Below are 20,822 nucleotides of genomic sequence, written 5' to 3'. Positions count from 1 at the left end.
TGATGGATGCTATTATAAACACAGCAAACTACAGGAGGAAAAATATGGAGCTTGGCTGTAAATAGGAGAAAACATCTAAATGAAATGAGCAGACTAGGCTGGAGGGAGACAGAGCAGAGAGCCGTACTGCGAACCTCCGATCAATCAATCACCAAGGATTTTATTCTACTCAGGTTACTTTATTTGTTAAGGGATTCTTAAGGGGGCGCCTGAGATAATGTGGCCGAGGATTATAAACCGTGCTAAGTATAGCAGACTGCAAAAATATCCTAGCATCTAACTCTATAAGACTAGTGGAGGAAGGGCATTGGTAAGCAGAGAGGACTCAGAAAATATTTTAAGAATGCTCTGAGGCTCAGCTTCAAACAGTGCGTCCTGGCAGAGGGCTGTGCAGGAACAACCATTGCAGGCAGACAGGGGGTGGTAATAAAAAAAAAATGGAGTTACTGTCTTTAGGCAGAAACCATGGACAACCGCCACTTGGGCGAGGAATTACCAATCTGGTGCAAACAGTCACTTTGGCTGCTAACCAGGGAAGAGCCTTCACAAGTCCTCAAGAAATAAATGACACTTGAGTGTCATAGAAAGATTTCCTACACACTCACTCCTCTCAGAAATAGGAAACTATATGACACCCTGGAATTCTCTGCTCTCTTCCACAGTGAGAACTAGGTGAAGCCAACTGCATTGCCCTTTTGCCTGGCGTACCAGGAAGCTGGAAACAGAATCTAGGCATCAATTTCAGGATTCTACATTGAAATTGTTAACCCTCTATTTTAAAATTTTTTACTCCTCACTCAGTCTTTTGCTCTTGACCCTTTTACACTGTTTGCATCTTTTGCTCCATGTCACCTCTTTCATTCATTCATTTCACAGATTATTTATTAAGCATTTACTATGTGTAAGGCATATCAAGTACTTTTGGAGGGCAGGTGGAATGTGGCCTGGGCTAGCAGGCAGGAGACTCTGCCTCTGGCTTGCACTGTGTTTAGGTCGTCTGGCTTGATGTTTGTATTTGGGATACAGTTCAAGCATTTTCCAGATGAATAAGGGTTCTGGGGCATAGAGCTGGTTTTCCTAATACTCACCCCACCTTCATCTCAGTTAAGAGTGGATTTTTCCTCTGAGTGTCTTTGATCCTACAGCTGCAGACATTCTGGCACCAGAGAGCCTTACAGGTCAAGGCACTAGGACCTGCAGAGGTCAGTGAAATCGGGGGACTTCTTAGCAACGGCTGAGAACCTGTGGGGGTGAACACTGTGGCTTCTGAGATGGATGGGTGATGTCGTTTGTGGTATAAATAAGGGTGCACTTACTGAGCTCTGACTGGGACACAACTCGTGAGCTGCAGAACAGTGCTGTTTGGAGGGGACCCTCTGAGGAAAAGCAGTCAGTAAACTTTGTGCTTCCTTTAACTTGTGAATTCTCCTCTTTTACATCAGGCTCCCCAGAACTGAGCATCGTGGGGTACAGAGGCAAAAGTGTGAACCTGAATCTCAGTTTCCCCATTTGTGGAATAGAGTAGCTAGACCCACCAGTCTTCTAGCCCCTTCTAGCTCTAATCATTTGTCATATTGTGACAATCAATTCTACTTCCAGCCTTTGGCCCCACTACTCCACACAGTCATCATTATCAACCTCTTTGAAACTAACACAAACAATATGCAAACAAGTACAGCAGAAACACCTAGCACAATGGCAGTACTGAAGGAGAAGACTGAGACCTATGTAAGAATTACTGAGTTATAGCAAATTTATAGCACTTTCTTCATAGCATATCCAAATCCATGGCCAACCATGCTCCCACAGATTTTAATATACAGGGTCCACCATAAATAGCGCCCCGTTTTTATTACAAAATCATAAGCATGTAATTCTGTTACATAACAATATCACACTTAAGCATACCATATGACATTTTAGGTGAAATGTTCAAATTGCTGTCTTTGTCCTGTGAGACTTTCACGCACCCTACTAACCATACTCAAACAGGCGTTACTTCTGCCGGACTCTGTGTGTGTGTGTGTGTGTGTGTGTGTGTGTGTGTGTGCACCCACAGTTACTCAGTGCTCAGCACAGTGATGTCTGTATAATAAATATGAAAAGAGTAACTTTTGAACTTAAGAAATGGTTTACATGCATTTTTATTTCATAGCAGTGATTTATATATAAAACAAATACCTGGAAGTATAAGAGACACAAATGTAGGAAAGACACAGCTCCTGCCCCATGGAATTTATCATTTAGTGGAAGTGCTTAAAAATGTAACTGACAGCACTGACTGGTGTGGTTCAGTTGGTTGGGTGTCATGCAAAGTGAAAGGTCATGAGTTTGATTCCCAAGCAGGGCACATGCCTGGGTTGCTGGTTTGGTCCTGGGTTCAAGGTGTGCACGAGACAACTAATCGATGTTTCTCTCTCACATTGATGTTTCTCTCTTCTCCTACCCTTCTCTTCTAAAAATAAATAAGTCTTTTAAAAAATGTAACCAACATTGAATTCAAAACATTGTGGTTCAGTGGTATTTAAAATATGTACATATGAAAGCTACAACCTTTTTTAAATCAAAATTCAATATTGGGTATGTCAACCAATGGTTGTTGGTGCCAATTCAACACCAACAGAATCCGTTTCAGGGTGTGGTGAAGAAGGAAACTCTATGCCAAACAGCTCAGTTGTGACACAGCAGTGCTATGAAAACAGCATGGCTGTGGGGCAGCTCTGGGGCTGGCCCCTCTCCAGTGACACAGCTCTGCTCTGCCCCTCTAAGGCCTGCTCAACCCCGTGCCAGTCTGCTTTGTACTGTGCTGGTCTGCTTGGCTCTGCCCTGGCAAAAGACATCTTTAGTGTTTCAGCTGAGCTAGAGTGATACAGTCTTCAGGGAATTTATGCTCCCCAAGATAGAGGGGAGGGAGGCAGGATGGCTCCTCATGCAAAGAAGGACTCCAAATCCTGACAACTTGATTGCTCTGCAAGGCACTGTCCTCACTGGTCAGGATAGAGCCTCTCTGCTTGGTCAGAGCTATGCAGCTCCAATTGGATGAGGAAAGCCTCAGTCCTATTGGTTGAAATAGGACTCCAGGAACTCCTTTATAAAGGCTGGCTCAGATGGCAGGAACAGAGTGCAGTCTGGTAGTTCAGTGCAGTGACCGAGATTTCAGTGCAGATTTCTCCGTGAAATGCAGTTTGCGAGAGAGGCCCCTGTGCAAAATAGGTTGCTAGACTCTACATTTAAAAAAAATTAAACCGAGTTAACCACTAGAGACCCTTCTTAGTAGGTGTCTTTTTTCCTCAGGGTTCACAGTACTACCCAGCATAGTAAATGCTGCGTATATAAAAAGGTTCCTACATTTCATAGCTCTGTAATCTGATAAAAATGGTATTTTTCCTTCCTTCCTTCCTTCCTTCCTTCCTTCCTTCCTTCCTTCCTTCCTTCCTTCCTTCCTTCCCTCCCTCCCTCCTTCCTTTTTGCAGTTATAACAGTTACTGAATGCTTACTATGGGCAAAGCATAGAGATAGGCACCTTTGAGAACAGAGGCATGATTTCTTAAAGGTTCCTGCCTTCAGGGACCTTAAAATGCAGTGGGAGTGAGGAAACAGCTAACAAAGTAGAATGGGAAAGAAGTACCAGTAAAGGCCCATCAAGGACACTTAGAGGATAGCGTTATTGTGCGCAGGAATTAGGAAAGCCTTCATTTATAACGGAGGTGGCCCTTGACCATGACCTGGAAAAGGAAAAGCATTTTAACGGTAGAAACAAAGGGGAAGGTTATCTCAGAAAGAGGAATCAGTGATAACAAAGATCAGGTGCCTGGAAATTAATGCACACCTTGGGAGTAGCAAGTGGATTGGAACGGCTGGGGCATGGAATCCAGAAAAGCTTCGAGATGATAAGGCCAGGAAGTTAGGGTGGAGCCAGCACAGGAAGGGCCTCCAATGCCATGTTTAACCTACTGATTCTATTCAGCGAACAGTAGGGAGCCAGTGCATGTCCAGGAGAGCAAGAACAAGTAGGAGGCTGGGAACGTAGTCAATACCAAACGAGTAACTCTGAACTGAGCAATTGCTAAGAGGCAATCAAGCCTAGAATGAAAAGGTCTTGTAAATGAGATTTAGGGGCAATGGTGCACCCAAAGGAAGCCTTTAGTAGAGATGTATCGATACCCTCCATCTAGCCAACTCTGCAGATCTCAAAGTGAATCTCTCTTCCTCAGGGAAGACTCCCTGCACCTTGATCAAAGCGCATCTCTCTGCTGTGGCACACAGAGGTCCTTGTACCTTTCCTAGGCAGTACTTGGTAGTTTATTTATTTATTTTTAAATATTTTTAGTAGTACTTATATTTGAACACTTACCTGCATTTGACTAACGTGTATATACCTCATGGGACTATAAGCTCCATAGGGACAGGGGTTACGTTTCTGTTCTGCCCTTCAAGTTTACTGTAGGCTACTACATGTGTTTGACCAGGGTAGGGACTAAAATAGAAGATGAATAGGAAGAAGGAAGGAAGGGAGGGAGGGATGCACTGGTGACAAAGAGTAAAGAGAAATAAAATATAAAATTTGGGACCTGATATACAGGTATAGTGGTTTTTAAATATGGCTGCCAAACTGTTTGACACTGCTCTCATCAAAAAGTGGGATCTATATTCTTTGTCCTTCCATTTGGGCAGACTTGTGACAAGCAGAATGCAGTGGGAATGGCAGTGTGTGATTTCCCCAGGCTAGGTTGAAACCACTTGGTTCTCTTGGTATGCTCACTCTGGGAGAAGACAGCTACTACGCTAGAAGTTTGACCACCTTGGGACCACCAAGCTGGAAAAGCCAGCCTGATGGACAAGCCAGGTGTTCTAGTTGACAGACTGAGCTTATCTCTGCCAAGAAATGTAACTGAGCTTGTCCTGAACCCTCCAGACCATCTCATCTGCTGGCTGAGCCCCTTTGAGTGGCCTGAGTGATTGTCTTGGGAAGCAAAAGAATTGGCCTGCTGAGCCCTGCCTGGCCTTCTGACCCATAGAATCTGTATGCACAATAAAATGGTTGTTGTTTTACGCCAGTAAATTTGGAAAGATTTGTTACATAGCAATAGCAATGGACATTTACTGAAGTCTCAGTAGAATCCTCCCCAACAACCTCTGTAACAGCAGAGGAAACTGAGATGCAGAGAGATTAATTAATTTACCCACGGCTCTAAACTGGTAGCAGTAAGACAAGACTTAAGAACCAGGCCTCTGGCACCCAGGCCAGTGCCTTTTTCTTTCTAACATATGAGAATGCCTTAAGAAAATTTCTGTATAGTTACATGCAAGGTCCAAAGAACAACTCTCTCATGTGACAATTTTATTTCCATTGATGCCTTTTTCCTATTGATCATTAAACAGATTAGTCAAACTCCTTAGCATATAAACAAAAAGTGAACTATGGCCTTCCTTGTCCAGAGCTTACGAATGTGGTAGATGATGTAAACATTTGCAGGCAACTACCTCCCAATTAGAGGAAGGAGCACGCTCAAGTATCTAAAACACACTAACACTTCTTCTTAAGTTCATGGCATTTGAATTCTTAGCTGACTAGGTTTTCAAAGCTGTCAGCTCCAAATTCACTGAAAGATCTTTTCTGCTGAAAGAAAAATGCTGCCTCTATTAATATCAATCTTTTCCTCTTCAGAACACTTGCTTGCTAGTGATTTATTATCGACAAGCTGCTTCCTGCTCCTTTTGAAAGTTAGGTTTAAAAGAAAATCTGCAACTGGAGGAAAAATTCCTCATTTCTTGTCCCCAGGGCCAGTTAGTTGAGGCTAATCTTCAGGGGAGAATTGGGTATTTTCGACTCACAAATTGATGCTGCCTGGTACCACACAAAAGAGAAAAGGGTCGCACTGCTGTGTCTGATGTCAATTGGGAACTAATCCAGAAACAAATAAGGAAGACCAGCTCATGCAGCGTGTGTGGGAAAAGATTCTTTTACGTGGTGGAACTTAGCAATTATATTAGAAAAATGGAAAATTTCTCCCTTAAAAAGATCAAAGATATTAATTATACTTTGTTAGTGGCAATGCCATTATTTTTTAAAAGACTCCATTTGAGGAAAACAACGAAATAATCTGATGCATATGTTCCCCATAACTATATCTCAAAAAACACTATGTACACTGATGACTCAAAAGTTAATGTTAATCTTATTACATTTTTCCTGTTACTACAGTGAAACCCATCAGAAATCTAAGGAAAGACAGATGTTCAATTCAATACAACTCAGAATCCCTCATAACCACAGCTTCACAAATTTTAACAAATGTTAATTTTTTTCAAAACCCACTTGAGGCGTAGAAGGTACTGGCGGAGGGTGCGTGACGTTGGGTATTAGGACTCTCCCAGTTACAAATGGCAGACCATCCAACTCGAACCAGTTTTAACAACAAAAAAAAGTGAGATTGATAGGCTTACATACCAGAAATAGACAGATTGAGAATTCGCTTCAGGCACAGCCAGAAGAGGGGGACACTGGGGCGAGGCTCCTGCCTCCAGAGTCTGCCTCTCTCTGTTCTCCTCAGTGTTGGCACCTTTCTCAGGCAGGCTCAGCCCATGCAATGGAAAATAGCCACTGGCAGCTCTCAGCGTACATTTGGACAGTTTCCAAACTCAATAGAAGAATTCTGGATCACCACAGACACGTCCTGGGGTTCTATCTTGGCTCCCTCGAATCACGTGCCCACTCTTGTGGAATTCTTGGCCACACCTATAAGGTGCTGCAAATGTAGAATTTACCTAGAGTTGCAGCTAGATTTCAGCATGATTTATTTTTAATTAAAACCTTGCCCTAAAGAAAGTATATAAGGTGGCATGCCAAGTTACACAGCTAAACTTTCCAGAAACTTTCTCCTAAGCTATTTTCCCAGGCATATCTCACCTTCTTTTCAATCCCAACCTTATGAAAAGAATAATCTGTATTTGCTTGGTCTATTATTTTTTTCCATAATCCTCCTTCTGTCTAATCCCACTTCTCTCCTAAAATGGTTTTCCTAAACATCACGCATCACCTCTCAGTAGCCCAACCTGCTGGTGTCTTTTTGGTGCTCCTCCTGCTGGTCCTCTTGGCACTATGAGGCACTTTAAAACACTCTCTTTTCCTTGGATCTCTCCATTCCTGAAGCTTGTTCTTCTTTGTCTCTGATAGGTTCCCCCTGGTTTTCGTTACTAACTTCTGTACGTTCAGCATGCTCCCAAAGGTAGACATTCTTCAGAGTTGGATGCATTCTTCTTTTCTTCTAACTTCACAGTCTCTCACTGCACAACTTCATGCAGTTCCATGTTGACTTTAGGATCTATAAGTTCAGTTTTCTCTCTACTATACAATGAATTTTAGTGTTCCGGAGTGCCGAATGTCTATATTAGTTCATTTAGGCTGCAGTAACAGAATATCATAGACTTGGTGGCTTATAAAATGCAGATCTGGAGGCTGGAGTTCCAGGGTCAAAGTGCCAGAACATTCAGTGTCTGACAAAGACCTGTTTCCTGCGTCACTGACAGCAGTTTTCTTGTATCTTCACATGGCAGGGAAGGACGAAGAAGCTTTCTGGGGTCTCTTTTATAAGGCTACCAATCCCGTTTACCAGAGCTCCAAGCTCATAACTCAGTCATCTCCCAAAGGCCCTACTTCCTAATGCTATCATCTTAAACCTTAGAATTTCTGCATATGTATTTGGGGGAGGCCACAAACATTTAGTCCGTAGCGATGTCCTTCCATCATCTTAAACTCAACACTTCCAGAAACAATTCTTTAATTTAACTCGTGTTCTCTTCTGAGCCCTATAAAATGTCACCACCATTCTTCCAGCCATCCAGGGTTGAAGGGAACAATTTTCACTATTCATTCTCACTGCATATCCAGCTAGACTTCCCCAAAACCCCAGACTCCACTTTTCTATCCCCACTGCCACTGTAGTTCACCCCTTCATCCACTCCAGTAACTTCCCAGCTTCTCATTTATTTTACCTAAACAGTCGAACTGAAAACACATGCCTGATACCCTCAGAGTCGTTCATCGCATGCCACGCAACAAGTCCAAAATGTTTAATTTTCAAGGCTTTCTATTACTAACATCTATTCTTCTTTCTAATTTCATCTTCCACATGTTCATTTTAGACATTCTCTGAGTCACACCATCCACCCTTCCGTGTCTCTGCTCATGTTATTATTTCTGCTTCAATTAGTATTCTCTATTTACCCATCCATGCCCTACTTACCTTATAAGACTCACCTGTGGTAGAACAGTGCAATTCATCAAGTATTTTTGTTTTCTCCCTGTTAAACATGTGGTAGATCGCACTTGTCTTACCCTTTTGCATCCAGCAGAGTCATGGGACTGCCTTTGAGGGGTGAGGCTTAAAAGATGTGAGCAGTCCAACATCAGAAAGTGAAGTCAGACTTTTTATTATATGAAGACAGCCTAAATACATTTCTTGTTCCTGCTACTTATCCATTATGGCTTGAATGGAAGTTCTGGTCTGTGACAGACATGTTGGACTGTCAGATCAACCATTGATGAAGCCAATTTTACTAAATTGTAGTGTCTGCCCAGAAGTGATCAGAGAGAAGGCGGAAGTTTTGGTAGTATATCAGTCAAGGCAGGTAAGATTATGCTGCATAAGCATTATCTTGATTTTCATTACCCTTATTATCAATAAATCTTGCCTTTGAATATAGTATAAGGAAAATCTCCTGGTATGTGTTCTTTTGTGTCAGACTTCTCTCACAATATTATACATGTAAGATTCATTCATTTTTCTGCATATATTGTAGTACATTCCTTTCTATTGCTCTGTAAGTATATCACTATATAGCTAGACCTACAATTCATCTCTCCATTTTTCTGTTGATGGTCAATTGGGCTGTTCTCATTATTAAGAATAATATTGCAAAAAAAAGAATAATGTTGCTAAGAACATGTCTTTTGTAAACATATGAATGCAGTTTTATTATGGTCCCTAGGAGTAAAGTCATAGGATATGCATGTCCTGGTTTAGAAGACACTGCATAGAGACACTGCATAAAGACGAACTCTTGTCTAAAGTGATCGATTATACCAACTTACATTCCTACCAGCAGTTGTGTGTTCATCTGTATCTCTGCCAGTTATTGGTATTGTCAGTCATCTCAATTTTAGTCATTCTGGTAAAAGTGTAATAGAATCACATTGGTATTTTTCTGATGACGAATAATATTCATTGGCCATTTGAGTATCTTCTTCCGTGACACCTCTGCTCCAGTCTTTCATGCACACTTTTCTACTGGATTGTCTGTTTTACTTCTTATTGATTTATAGAAGTTCTTTAAATTTTCTGGCTATGAGTTATTTCTGAGTTCTACACCTTGCAAATACATTCTTCTATTTTGTGGTTTGCTTTTTAGTCTCTTAATGGTGAATTTTGTCCTCACCCGAGGACATTTTTTTCTCTGCTTTTAGAGAGAGAGAAAGGGAGAGACAGACAGACAGACAGACAGGAACATCGATGTGAGAAAAACATTGATTGGTTGCCTTCTCATACACACCATGACCAGTAATCAAACACATTGGCTTTTCCATGTATAGGACAATGCTCCAATCAACTGAGCCACATTGGCCAGGGCTTAATGGTGCCTTTTGACGGCAGAAGCTCTCAATTTTATCAAAGTCCAATATACCAGTCTTTTCCTTCATTGTTAGTATTTTTGGTGCCCTGTGTAAGAAACATTTTTCTATTCAAAGTTACAAAGATACTTCCTTATGTTAATTTCTACAACTTCTATCATTTTTCTTTTCACATTTTGTTCTATAATCCATCCAGAATTACTTTTTTGGTATGGTGTGAGATAGGAGGTCAAGATTCATTTTTCACACATATGTAATGTAATTTGACCTATTACACACATTAATCATTTCTCAAATCTCAACTTCCCTAAGATCATTATATTGTTCTTGAGTTTCCTAAAGCACTGTCAGGTGGCAACCCCTGTTAAAAACTTGTCAGGTTTCCCTGAAATCATTTTATTGGTAGGAGGTAGGGAGAGACCATCATGCCTCCTTATTCTAGATATTAGCAGACTGGCACTTTCTCCCTAACTAGCAATTTCAAGGGTTTGAGAAAACAATTTTTGCCCACTAAAATAAATAAATTCTCCCCTTCTCTTTGGGTCCTTTCAGTCCACCAGCACGCATAGGTCTTTTATCATAAATTAAATTGCATTCTCTTCCACAGTATTTTGTGGACTTATTTGTGTGTGTGTGTGAGTTTGTGAATTTCAGTATTCTCCATACAGTGAACACTTAACAGATAGTATACTATAGCCTATTAGCTATGGAAATACGTTCTCCCACCTCCTCAAATGTTGGCGCATAAAGAACAGCCAAAAAAAAAGCAGCCAGATGCACCTCATAGAAGGGCCAAAGACCTGCCTCTGGATAAAAACTGCCCAGCTTCTTGTTCCAGTCCTATTTCCCACGAGTGGTGGGACCAAATGCAATCCCTTTAACCACCCTCAGCTCACTTCCATTCATCTGCTCGCTCCAGATAATATTACCCCAGTAGTATAATCGGCTTTGTATTAGTATTTCATAGGGCTGTTGTGCAAACAATTACATGTAAAGTCATTGTCTCACTGCCTCCCATGACGCAGACACTGGCCCGCAGTTTCCATGGCGTTATGGATGAGATATGAGACAAATTCACGTGGACTACCGAGTCCTGTGGAGGAAAAGGGACAGCATGGCCACTCTCTCAAGGAGAGAATGCACCAACCCTTGCCTTGACAGGTTTTTGTTGGGTTTCAATTTGCACAGGGATACAGGTAAAGTTCATTAATCATTGTCAAGCAGTAAGGATCAAACAATGGATAGCATACAAAGAAGTCCAAGGGCCTATTCTGAGTCAGGGTCTGTTAGCTAAAGGGCTACAAAACTTTGCTAAACAAACTCATTTCTTGGTCAGGCCTTCATCATTTAATTGAGAGCATCCCTAGCAAAGCAGGTTTCACAGAATTTTACATATTCTTTCTTAGGCCTGATCACCCAGGGAGCCCACCATTCCCATCACAGGGCTCCACCACCCTCTGTCATTATTCCAGGCTTAAGTCAGGCAGAGGAGGCAGATAGCCAAGGGATTTTCGGAGACAGACTGAGGACTCAGGCTTTGCCAAAGCTGAGGGGCTAGGGTCCATCACCCCTTTCTCCATAGCCCCCAAGTCCTTCCCTGGGGCCTCCACGTGATCATGCCTATCTTAAGTGGTTCCCCCCTTGGGGAATCTTGCTCGTCATTGACTAACTGATCAAGCATTGGGGGCCAGTTATGAAAAAAGGAGCAGAAGCAGCGCTCCTGCCAGGAAGATAAGCTTTGTCTCCTTAGTGGCTTATGGTCTGAAGGTCACTCCCTCAGCCTTAGCCATGGTGGGGGTGGGGGGTGGGGGTGGAGGGGATTTACAGCTCCTGAAATCAGGCAGGGCAGTTCCCAAACTCCCATATACACCACACCTAGTAAATGTTACAGATTATTATTTCTGCTATTAATGCAGAAGCCCAACGAACTATTATCCTAGAGGCCCCCCAAAAGAAGAAATTAAAGAACTTGACATAAGGAGGTGAAATTTCTGGTTTTCATTAGTGTGCACACAGCCAGATGCTGGACCATACGTGCTTGGGTTTCTTGTTCACTGTCCAGAGGCATCCTTTAGTAGAAGAAAAAATATCTTGAATGTCAAGCTTTTTCCTGAGATTGAGTGAAATAAATAAGTAATAAACATGCCAACTGTGAAATGGAAAAGAAATGTGTTCTATGGTTATATCTTCCTTGGATTATCATAGTGCCATTAGTTTGGAATATCACTTCCAAAACGACTTTTTCATTTGACTCCAAATCTCCTGGGGCAGGAAAGTCCTCTGTAATTGAATAGGCCCTTAATGATATGTAGGGAAAAAGAATAATTATAGTCATCAAAAATAATTCAATATTAAGATGACAAAGTCTTTAAATTTTAATTGATACAGTAACAAGGACCAAAGGCCGTTTTTGTGGAGACTAGGCGGTATGCGGACAGACGTAAGATGAACGCAGCTATCAGAAGGGCTCAAGATTACTCTTTTTACTTCTTTTTCCACATAAATTCTAGGAATTACTGTGAATTTGTCTTTTCTCAGAAAATGAAGGACACTGGCTACTTCAAATAAGAATGCATCTCTTTCCTAGAAGTAACTTTGAATAACTTTGTGGTTGGTTTGATATGATCTCTTGTTTTTTCCAAATACATCAGGACTTCCAACATCTACTTGATGAGCAGAGTTTGGGTTTTTTTAAAAAGATTTATTTTATTATTTTTTTTTAGAGAGAGGGGAAGGAAGGGAGAGAGGGAGAGAAATATTAATGTGTGAGAGAAACATCAATAGGTTGCCCCTCACATGCGCCCTGATAGGGGACCAACCCGCAACCCAGGCCTGTGCCCTGATTGGGAATTGGAATGGTGACCTTTTGCTTGACGTTGGATGACGCTCAATCAACTGATCTCACTGGTCAGGGCTGATAAGCAGCTTTAAAGATGACGCAAAGAATATCTGAGCTGCAGAGAACTTGTGAGCTATGCAACTCTTTCTCCCTTCTAAAACATTTCTTGACAATCAGAGAAAGATCAGAGTAACTTTCTAGCCGGCCCTTCCAGCGTCCCAGTGTCTCCCCAGAGTGGGGTTTCTTTCAAAGCCTGGTTAAGGTGATTTTAGGCTACTGGGCTTGAAAAGATGTGGGAATCCTTGGTTCTGTTTTGCTTGTGGGACGAGAATTTAAATAATGACAAAGACTCAATATAACATTTCTTCAATGTTGTTTAAGTTAGAAGCATATAATCCTGTTCCACATGCAGGCAAACAATAAACTGAGAATCAGGAATACACAATACAAGCAGAGATAGCAGTTAACTTGGTTAAACTCCATTTCATTAACAGTTGTACCTCTTCAGTTGCAGCTGAAGAGAGAAACCAATCACAAGAGGCCTACTAAGGCACTGCAAACAAAGCAGAAAATAAACAAATGGAACTACCTCAAATTAAAAAGCTTCTGTACAGCTAAAGAAAGCATCAGCAACATGAATAGGGGACCCACTAATGGGACCCACTGAAAGATATACTCAGCATTCACCTGAAACATGACCAGATCATGAGCTCCCTTGAGAAGCAGTGGGAAACCCCTGGACGATTTTAAGCAGAAAGGAGATGATCAGTATACGGTACATGAATATTTGTACACTCCTGTCCGTTTGAAGTTCTACTGTTCTGGTTGTCCCCTCTGTCTCATATGCATGGAACTGTTACCCCTCTGCTCTTGTTCCATACCCACATCTGAAACTGCTCGGCCTCTCCTGAAAGTCCCACACGAGGTGCACGACCTGAACCTTCTTGACTTTTGACAAGCTATGTTCCAACTTGCCTTCAATTCCCTGTAAACCTAGAGCGTCATCTGACTGAAGCCTCTAGCCTTAAAATTCTAAAGCACAAGAATTCTTCTCCATGAAATCATTTCCTTTCGTAACAATTTGCTTGAGGACAGTTTGATAAGCTCCTTGTCAAAGAGGAGAGAAGGAATCCAACAAATATTTGTGTACGTCCTCAGTCTCCCACCGAGATAAAGTTGTTTTCTCCAGATTGCGCCCTCCAAAGACATCCTAAAGCCTTTCAGCTTAAGTGTTTAGGACGTGCAGTGAGAACTCAGCAGACGGCTGATGGCAGGGAACCATAACCACAATGTCTGTTTTAAGCAATTCAACTCATGGGGTCTGAGCAAAGAACTGGTCTTTCAGGACTCCTTTTGTCACAGAAGTGCATGTAATTTCTTCCTCATGCCTCCACTGAGTTTGGCAATATATTGTAGCCATTGTGCCGCTTTTGTGTTTTACAGCTTAACATGAGAAGAGGAGGAGAGGCTGGAATACCTTTGGATTTTGTATGGATTGTTGGTGCCCCAAGCCAACCATCCCCAGCAGCTGGTAAACAGCTTTAGGACTCAGAATAGCTCCTTTCTGAGCTCATTCGCCTGAAGGGCCCCGTAAATGTCAGTCTTGTGACTTCCTGACAAACAAAGTGTGTTGGTGAGTCAAGGCAGCGCATGCTCCTGGGGAGCGTGTTAAGACCCTTCGTTACCTTCTCTCCCTGGTGACAATGGAAGGACAGAAGACAGAGCTGAGAAAAGAGCCAGGACAGCTTACGGATGAACCATGTTTTTAAAGTTTAACTGAAAGATATACTCAGCATTCACCTGAAACGTGCCAGTTAGATGAAAGACCTATTTTCATCAGGTTTTCCTGTAGTTGGAAAAAATAAGATTGGACTGTTAGGTCAGAAAGGATGGCCATTGCAATGCATGCACCATCTTCTTACCAGCGGGAGTTAAAAAAACACAACCTCTTTCCTTGCCTTTTACATTTATTTTCATCTTTTCTAACAAGTCCCACTTTATTCTTTACCTTTTCCTGTAGGATTACATGTAAATAGAAGTTGTTTTAAAATTCCAGTCTCTTCAGACTTATCTGTTAGGTCTTTTTTTTTTTCTAGAATGCTAAGTCCTCCAGGCAAGGTCTTATACAATGTTTTCCTTGAAACGGTAAGAACCTTGTTAACTACGTGATATGGAGTAAACCAAACATTTGCGTAGTGTCTGTCTTGCTAGGAGATAAAGCTGTTCTTGCCATTAAAGTCCTGGGAGACATCAATAACCCCCTTTTACTTCAGGCATTTTCAAGAGAGTTGCCTGGAAAAAAAGAGAGAAAAAAAGAAAAAGACAGTTTTACAAACACTTCAGATGTATAGAAAATCTCAGTCTTTTTCAGTAAGATAATGACTATAATCACTCAAAAAAGTCAAGTGAAAAGAAAGATTCAAACAGAAATGAACATGTTGACTAATTTTTTCTTCATCAGTAACATAACAATAAAAATTCTTCAAAATAAATTATTTTGACCAGGTTTTTAAAATTAAAAATACTGTTTAATCTAAAGCAGCAATGTCTTGATTTTTAAATTTTAGTTTCATGTATTGAATTTTTTAAAAAGAATAAAAACTTCCAGTTCCAGTAAATGAATAGTTAGAAAGAAACAATTACAATGTCTTTAGTTTTTGCCAAAGGCTACGGGAATGACCATGCTTAATTCTATCTTTTAATAAACTCTTTCTTTCAAATGTCACAAATTCAAATGTTTAAAATCCAATTTTAAGGCTTCTGTGCACCACTGAGTCTTGTTCCAAACTTTTCTTCAGGGTTATGCCAGTTTGTAAATGGTCTTCGAAGCCAAGAAGGACCCACAAACCCCCTTTTCTTAAGGAAGAAAGAGTATCTTTTGTGAAACACTCTTATATTAAAGAACAGTTATTATAACAGAATGATTATAAAAAGGGTCTTACTTATTGTTTAGTGAATTCTGTTCTTCTGTTGGAAAAAGTCTGTTTCTTCATTCTCTAAATTAGACTCTTCCGTACACACAATGTGTGGTGGTGGTGGTCTGTGTGTGTGTGTGTGTGTGTGTGGTGTTTGGGTTGGGGCCGTCAGGGTGGGAATAATTAGACAGTACATGATATGGTTAGTCAAGTCTAAGTAATTTGTTTTATTTGCAATAAAAAGAACACATTATAACTTGAGAGCCAGTCAAATCTGGAAGGGCTGGGCTACAGTTCCCCTATTTTAAAAGCCCAACAAGCTGACCCAGTTGTTATCTGTAAGCACAACATATCGTACATCTAAAATTACTAACATGGACTCTGGGGCACCTCACCTTACTTCTCAGGTAACTTCCTAGGGGATTCCTTAATAAAGGTTTTCCCCTCCTGTCTTCTGCTCTTTTCTCCTGTTCTTCCTTAATGTCCACTGGACAGAATCAGGGGAGACACTACAATGGAGACAGTTAGTTTCTGCTGACCAGCAGCCTGGTCTTAGTTTGATATTAGACCTTCAGATCAGTGCTGTCAGTATTTTACCAAATACTTTACTGCTGGAACTGACACTCATGTGTAGTAACTCATTTAATACAAGCAATGAATGGCACAAATAATAATGATAATCACAATATGACAGACTTAGAGCTGATTTCTGAATAATTCAGTTGAAGGGACCCAGAGGCTTTTTTCTTCTAACGGCCTCAAAACCACATTAGGAGCAGGCCAGACGCTCAGGCTAGTTGGTCAAGGCTTCAGGGTCAGGCGTGATGTGGAGCAGCATGGACAGAGAGTCTTTCTGAGCTGCTTTGCTGACAGGATTCTGTGATTCTGAGACCTGGACGGCTTGGAGTTCCTGAGAAGCAGCCACAAGAATTTCTGCATTTTTCGTAGGGCCCCAGGACGGTTCAAAGTGACCAGTACTCCGATTTCTAAACAGATTAGGGTTGAAGGAAAGAAAGAAGGAGCAGAAGTAGGGGAAAGAGGCAAGAGGGGAGGAAAAATAGGGGAAACAGATTTGTTTAATATGTCAAGGCCCAAAAGTGTGGCATAATTACCTCTTTATCCCCATATGTGTCACGTGCTTGTGTGTGTGCATGCACAAGTGTGGGAGAGGAGACAGGGGAGAGGAGACGATAACGGGTATAATTGGCTTGTATTTTAATTTTCATTTTGTTTACTTCACACAGTCATCTTTAGATTAGTTCTTCTTAATCCCCCTGACCCACACCCCAAAACACTAAGATCCAGTGCTTATCCTGCTTATCCTCAGAAGACCTTCCTGACCAGCCTGGCCCAGGGCAGTGTGCCCCTTGGTCTCTCACTTACCATTTGAACTAGCCATTTGGCCCATATCTACGACAGCCTGATGGTGCCGCTTATCTTGTCCCAAGTATATGTCTTATCTGTCCAATTAAATTCAGAGCTCTTAAGAGCAAGAGCTACTATCTCTTATTCTTTTTTTTCCATTTTTAAATTATATCCTACATGGGGGCTGAGCACAGGGCTTTAAATAAAAGTCAATAACTAATTGTTGATTGATTAATTAAACAGTTGGGAAAATAACGTGTTTTTCAAGGGCACTTTGTTGGCTAAAAGAACAATGAAGTTTAACAATCACACGAGTGAGGAGATTTTTATGGAGAACTGAACTCCTTCAAGGTTTAAATTTGTGTGACTGTACATTGAAGATAATTCCAATTCTGCTCTTCTAGTAACGCCTTGTATTTAAAAGACAAGATGTCCACCATTGCTGTAGTATCCATTTCAAATGACACATTTTAACAAAAGAGAATTTTTGAGGCGACCTGGGTTGAAAGGTTAGAAGGAAACAAAGGAATCAGTTGCTGGAGCAGTAGTTTTTTGTTCTCACATCCCCTTTCAATGTACATCAAAATTTCCTTTGTCAAATGTCTCTCCAGAAGCACCATTTTTCACAGCAGCAAAGGTCTACTTAGGACTAATTCTCCTTCCTGCTGTATTTTTGTCCAGATCATACCGTTCAACTTAGATTAGCAGTTGGGGGCACTTGTTGGTATTCTGGCCATGTCTGAAAATAGAGTTTGTCACAACAAGCAGTAATTGCAGAGCACTTACTATCTGTAAAGTGCTGCTCAGTCTCTTACCAGTTTGCCTTTGAAACAGTATTGCTGATGTGAGCTGCTTATCTTCCGAATTTCCAGATGGAGCAAGGGCAGGGGTCAAGTGTCTTGCCCGAAATTTGATAGTACGTGGCCAGTCGTGCTCCAGCACTGACCCTGCACAGTGCCTGAGTAAAAAATCTTATCCCTATTTTTTGTCCAATTTTGAAGGAAAATATTATCCTAGAGCCACCCATTAGCCAGTGATTTGTAGGACGGTAGAAGTATTTGATCTGCGGTTTTTTTCTGTTGAGAGATTAGAAGGAACTTTAACAATAGAAGACTAATTAAAGAAGTTCTAGGAGGAAGAAGATAATTTTGTGGTGCAGAGGTGCATGTACAGCTACAATAGGACTTTTTCACTACAGGGGCCAATTAGTCAAATCTTCAACTTAAAAGCTAACAGCAAGGCCTTTTTTTCTTTTTCTTTTCTTTTCTTTTCTTTTTTTTTTTGCTGAACACTCTTTAGGCATGCTTTCTGTTTTCTTTGAACTAACTTTATGCCTTGAGAGAAGTGAGGCGATAGTGTCAGACTGCTGGGGTCGGGTGGAGGGTGGTGGTGAAGGTGACCGGCTCTCACCTGGTCCGCTTCCAGGGGCGAACACCAGGACTGCATCCTACTGACCTATCACTGTGGAACTCAGAGAGGGATTTGGAAGGACTTGGAGCCCAAGATTTTTGCCTCTCTAAATGCACCTAGGTCAGCGATTTTCAACCTCTTTCATCTCATGGCACACATACACTAATGATGAAAATTCTGCGGCACACCAAGGAATATATTTTCTGACAATCCGACAAAAAATAGGCATAATTTTGATTCATTCACACTGGATGGCTATTGTTGTGCTGGCTGTTGTCATTTTCTTAATGTGAAAGTAGAAAAGAAAAGAGGTCAGTGCCTCTGACTAAATAGCCAGGTATTGCATGATTTAAACATTCTTGTGGCACACTGGTTAAAAATAGCTGATCTAGGTAAACCATAGATGCTGCTTTATACACAACCTAAGAAAACCATCATGGGTGCTATTTTGTAATAAGGAGGACTCTTTTCTTTAAAATTTTAATTTTTATTGTTTATACTGTCAGTATAAACAAAGTCCATCTCCATCTCCAGCCAGCCTCACCCTTTTCCTCCCCAAGCCAATCCCCATATTGGTATCCGTGTCCATGGGTTGTGCACTAATGTTCTTTGGTTAATCTCTTTACCATTTTTCATCCCATCCTCTCTTCCTCCTTTCAGGCAGCTGTCAGCCTGTTTTATGTATCCAAGCTTCTGTTACTATTTTGTTCCTTAGTTCATTGTGTCCCTTAGATTCCACATATAAATGAGATTACATGGTGTTTTTCTTTCACTGACTGGCTTAATTTACTTAGCATAATTTTCTCCAGGTCCATCCATGCTGTTGCAAAATGGAAGAGTTTCTTCTTTTTTACTGCTGCGTAATATTTCATTGTGCAAATACACTGCAGCTTTTTTGTCCACTTATCTACTGATGGGCATTTAGGCTGTTTCCAAATCTTGGCTACTCTAAATAGTGCTGCTATAACCATAGGGGTGCATATATATTTTTTGTATTGATGTTTTGGGATCCTTGGGGTATATTCCCAGAAGTAGAATTGCTGGGTCAAAGACAGTTCTGTTGTTAATTTTTAAAGAAAACTCCATACTGTTTTCCACAATGGTGGCTCCAGGCTGCATTCTCACCAACAGTGCGCTAGGGTTCCCTTTTCTCCACAACCTCACCAACACTTGTTTGTTGATTTATTGATGGTAGCCATTTTGACAGGTGTAAAGTAATATTTCATTGTGGTTTTAATTTGCATCTCTCTGATTATTAGTAGTTTTGAGCATTTTTCATATGTCAATGGGNGTGGTTCGCAGGCCCGCGCTCAATCCACTGAGCTACACCAGTCAGGGCCTTTTTTTTTTTTAAGATTTTATTTATTTATCTTTTTTTAGAGGGGAAGGGAAGGAGAGAAGTATCAATGTATGGTTGCCTCTCGTGAGTCCCCTGCTGGAAAATGGCCTGCAACCCAGGCATATGCCCTGACTGGGAATCGAACTGCGATCGTGTGGTTCGCAGGCCCGCGCTTGTTGTTAATTTTTAAAGAAAACTCCATACTGTTTTCCACAATGGTGGCTCCAGGCTGCATTCTCACTAACAGTGCGCTAGGGTTCCCTTTTCTCCACAACCTCACCAACACTTGTTTGTTGATTTATTGATGGTAGCCATTTTGACAGGTGTAAAGTAATATTTCATTGTGGTTTTAATTTGCATCTCTCTGATTATTAGTAGTTTTGAGCATTTTTCATATGTCAATGGGCCCTCTGTATGTCCTCTTTGGAGAAGTGTGTATTCAGGCCTTTTGCTCATTTCTTAATCGGGTTGTTTGTCTTCCTGGCATTGAGTTGTATTAGTTCTTTGTACATTTTGGAGATTAAATCCATGTCAGATGTATCACTGTCAGAAATGTTCTCCCATACAATAGCATGGGACAATAGCAGATCTTGTGTATATGTTGTTGTGTATAAATGGAACAATAGCAAAGGGGTAACAGTTCCACGCATATGAGACAGAGGGGACAACCAGAACAGTAGAACTTCAAATGGACAGGACTGTACAAATATTCATGTACCATATATTGATCATCTCCTTTCTGCTTAAAATCGTCCGGGGGTTTCCCACTGCTTTTCAAGGGAGCTCATGATCTGGTCTTCCCACGTACACAAGTGCCGCCGCAACGCCCCACAGGGTGACCCCTCCCATTTCTCCTTGCTTTGCTGTCCACAGCATCCCCTCTGCGGTCCTTGCTCAGGCTCGCCCACCCTGCCAGCCCCAGGGTCTCTGCTCATCAAGCTGCCTTGGCCTTGATGCTCTTTCTTCACCCATTTGCTGGACCCACCATCATTTGAAATGATTTTTTTAGTTATTTGTTCTTGATATGTTTCCACTACACAATAAGCATCATAAAGTCAAAGGTCATGGCTCTCTTGTGATCCGTTTTATCATCTGGATTTATCACCATACCTGGCCAATGGGCAGTACACAAACATTTATTAAATCGAAGAATACAAATGAAAGCACTGGGGTAATTTCCTGGAGCTCTTTCAAATCATCACTGGCAGAATTTTGCCGATCACTGGTTTCCAGTGGTAGATGGAATAGATTCAGGTAAGAGTTATCAATGACATTTATACAGAAGTCATGTCTTCAGCTGACATTTACGTTTTTGGAGAGATC

The sequence above is a fragment of the Sturnira hondurensis genome, unplaced genomic scaffold (genome assembly GCF_014824575.4).
Source record: "Sturnira hondurensis isolate 20B ecotype Veracruz unplaced genomic scaffold, ASM1482457v3 Scaffold0005279, whole genome shotgun sequence".
NCBI classification, from domain to species: Eukaryota; Metazoa; Chordata; class Mammalia; order Chiroptera; family Phyllostomidae; genus Sturnira; species Sturnira hondurensis.
This window is presented reverse-complemented; position numbering follows the sequence as displayed.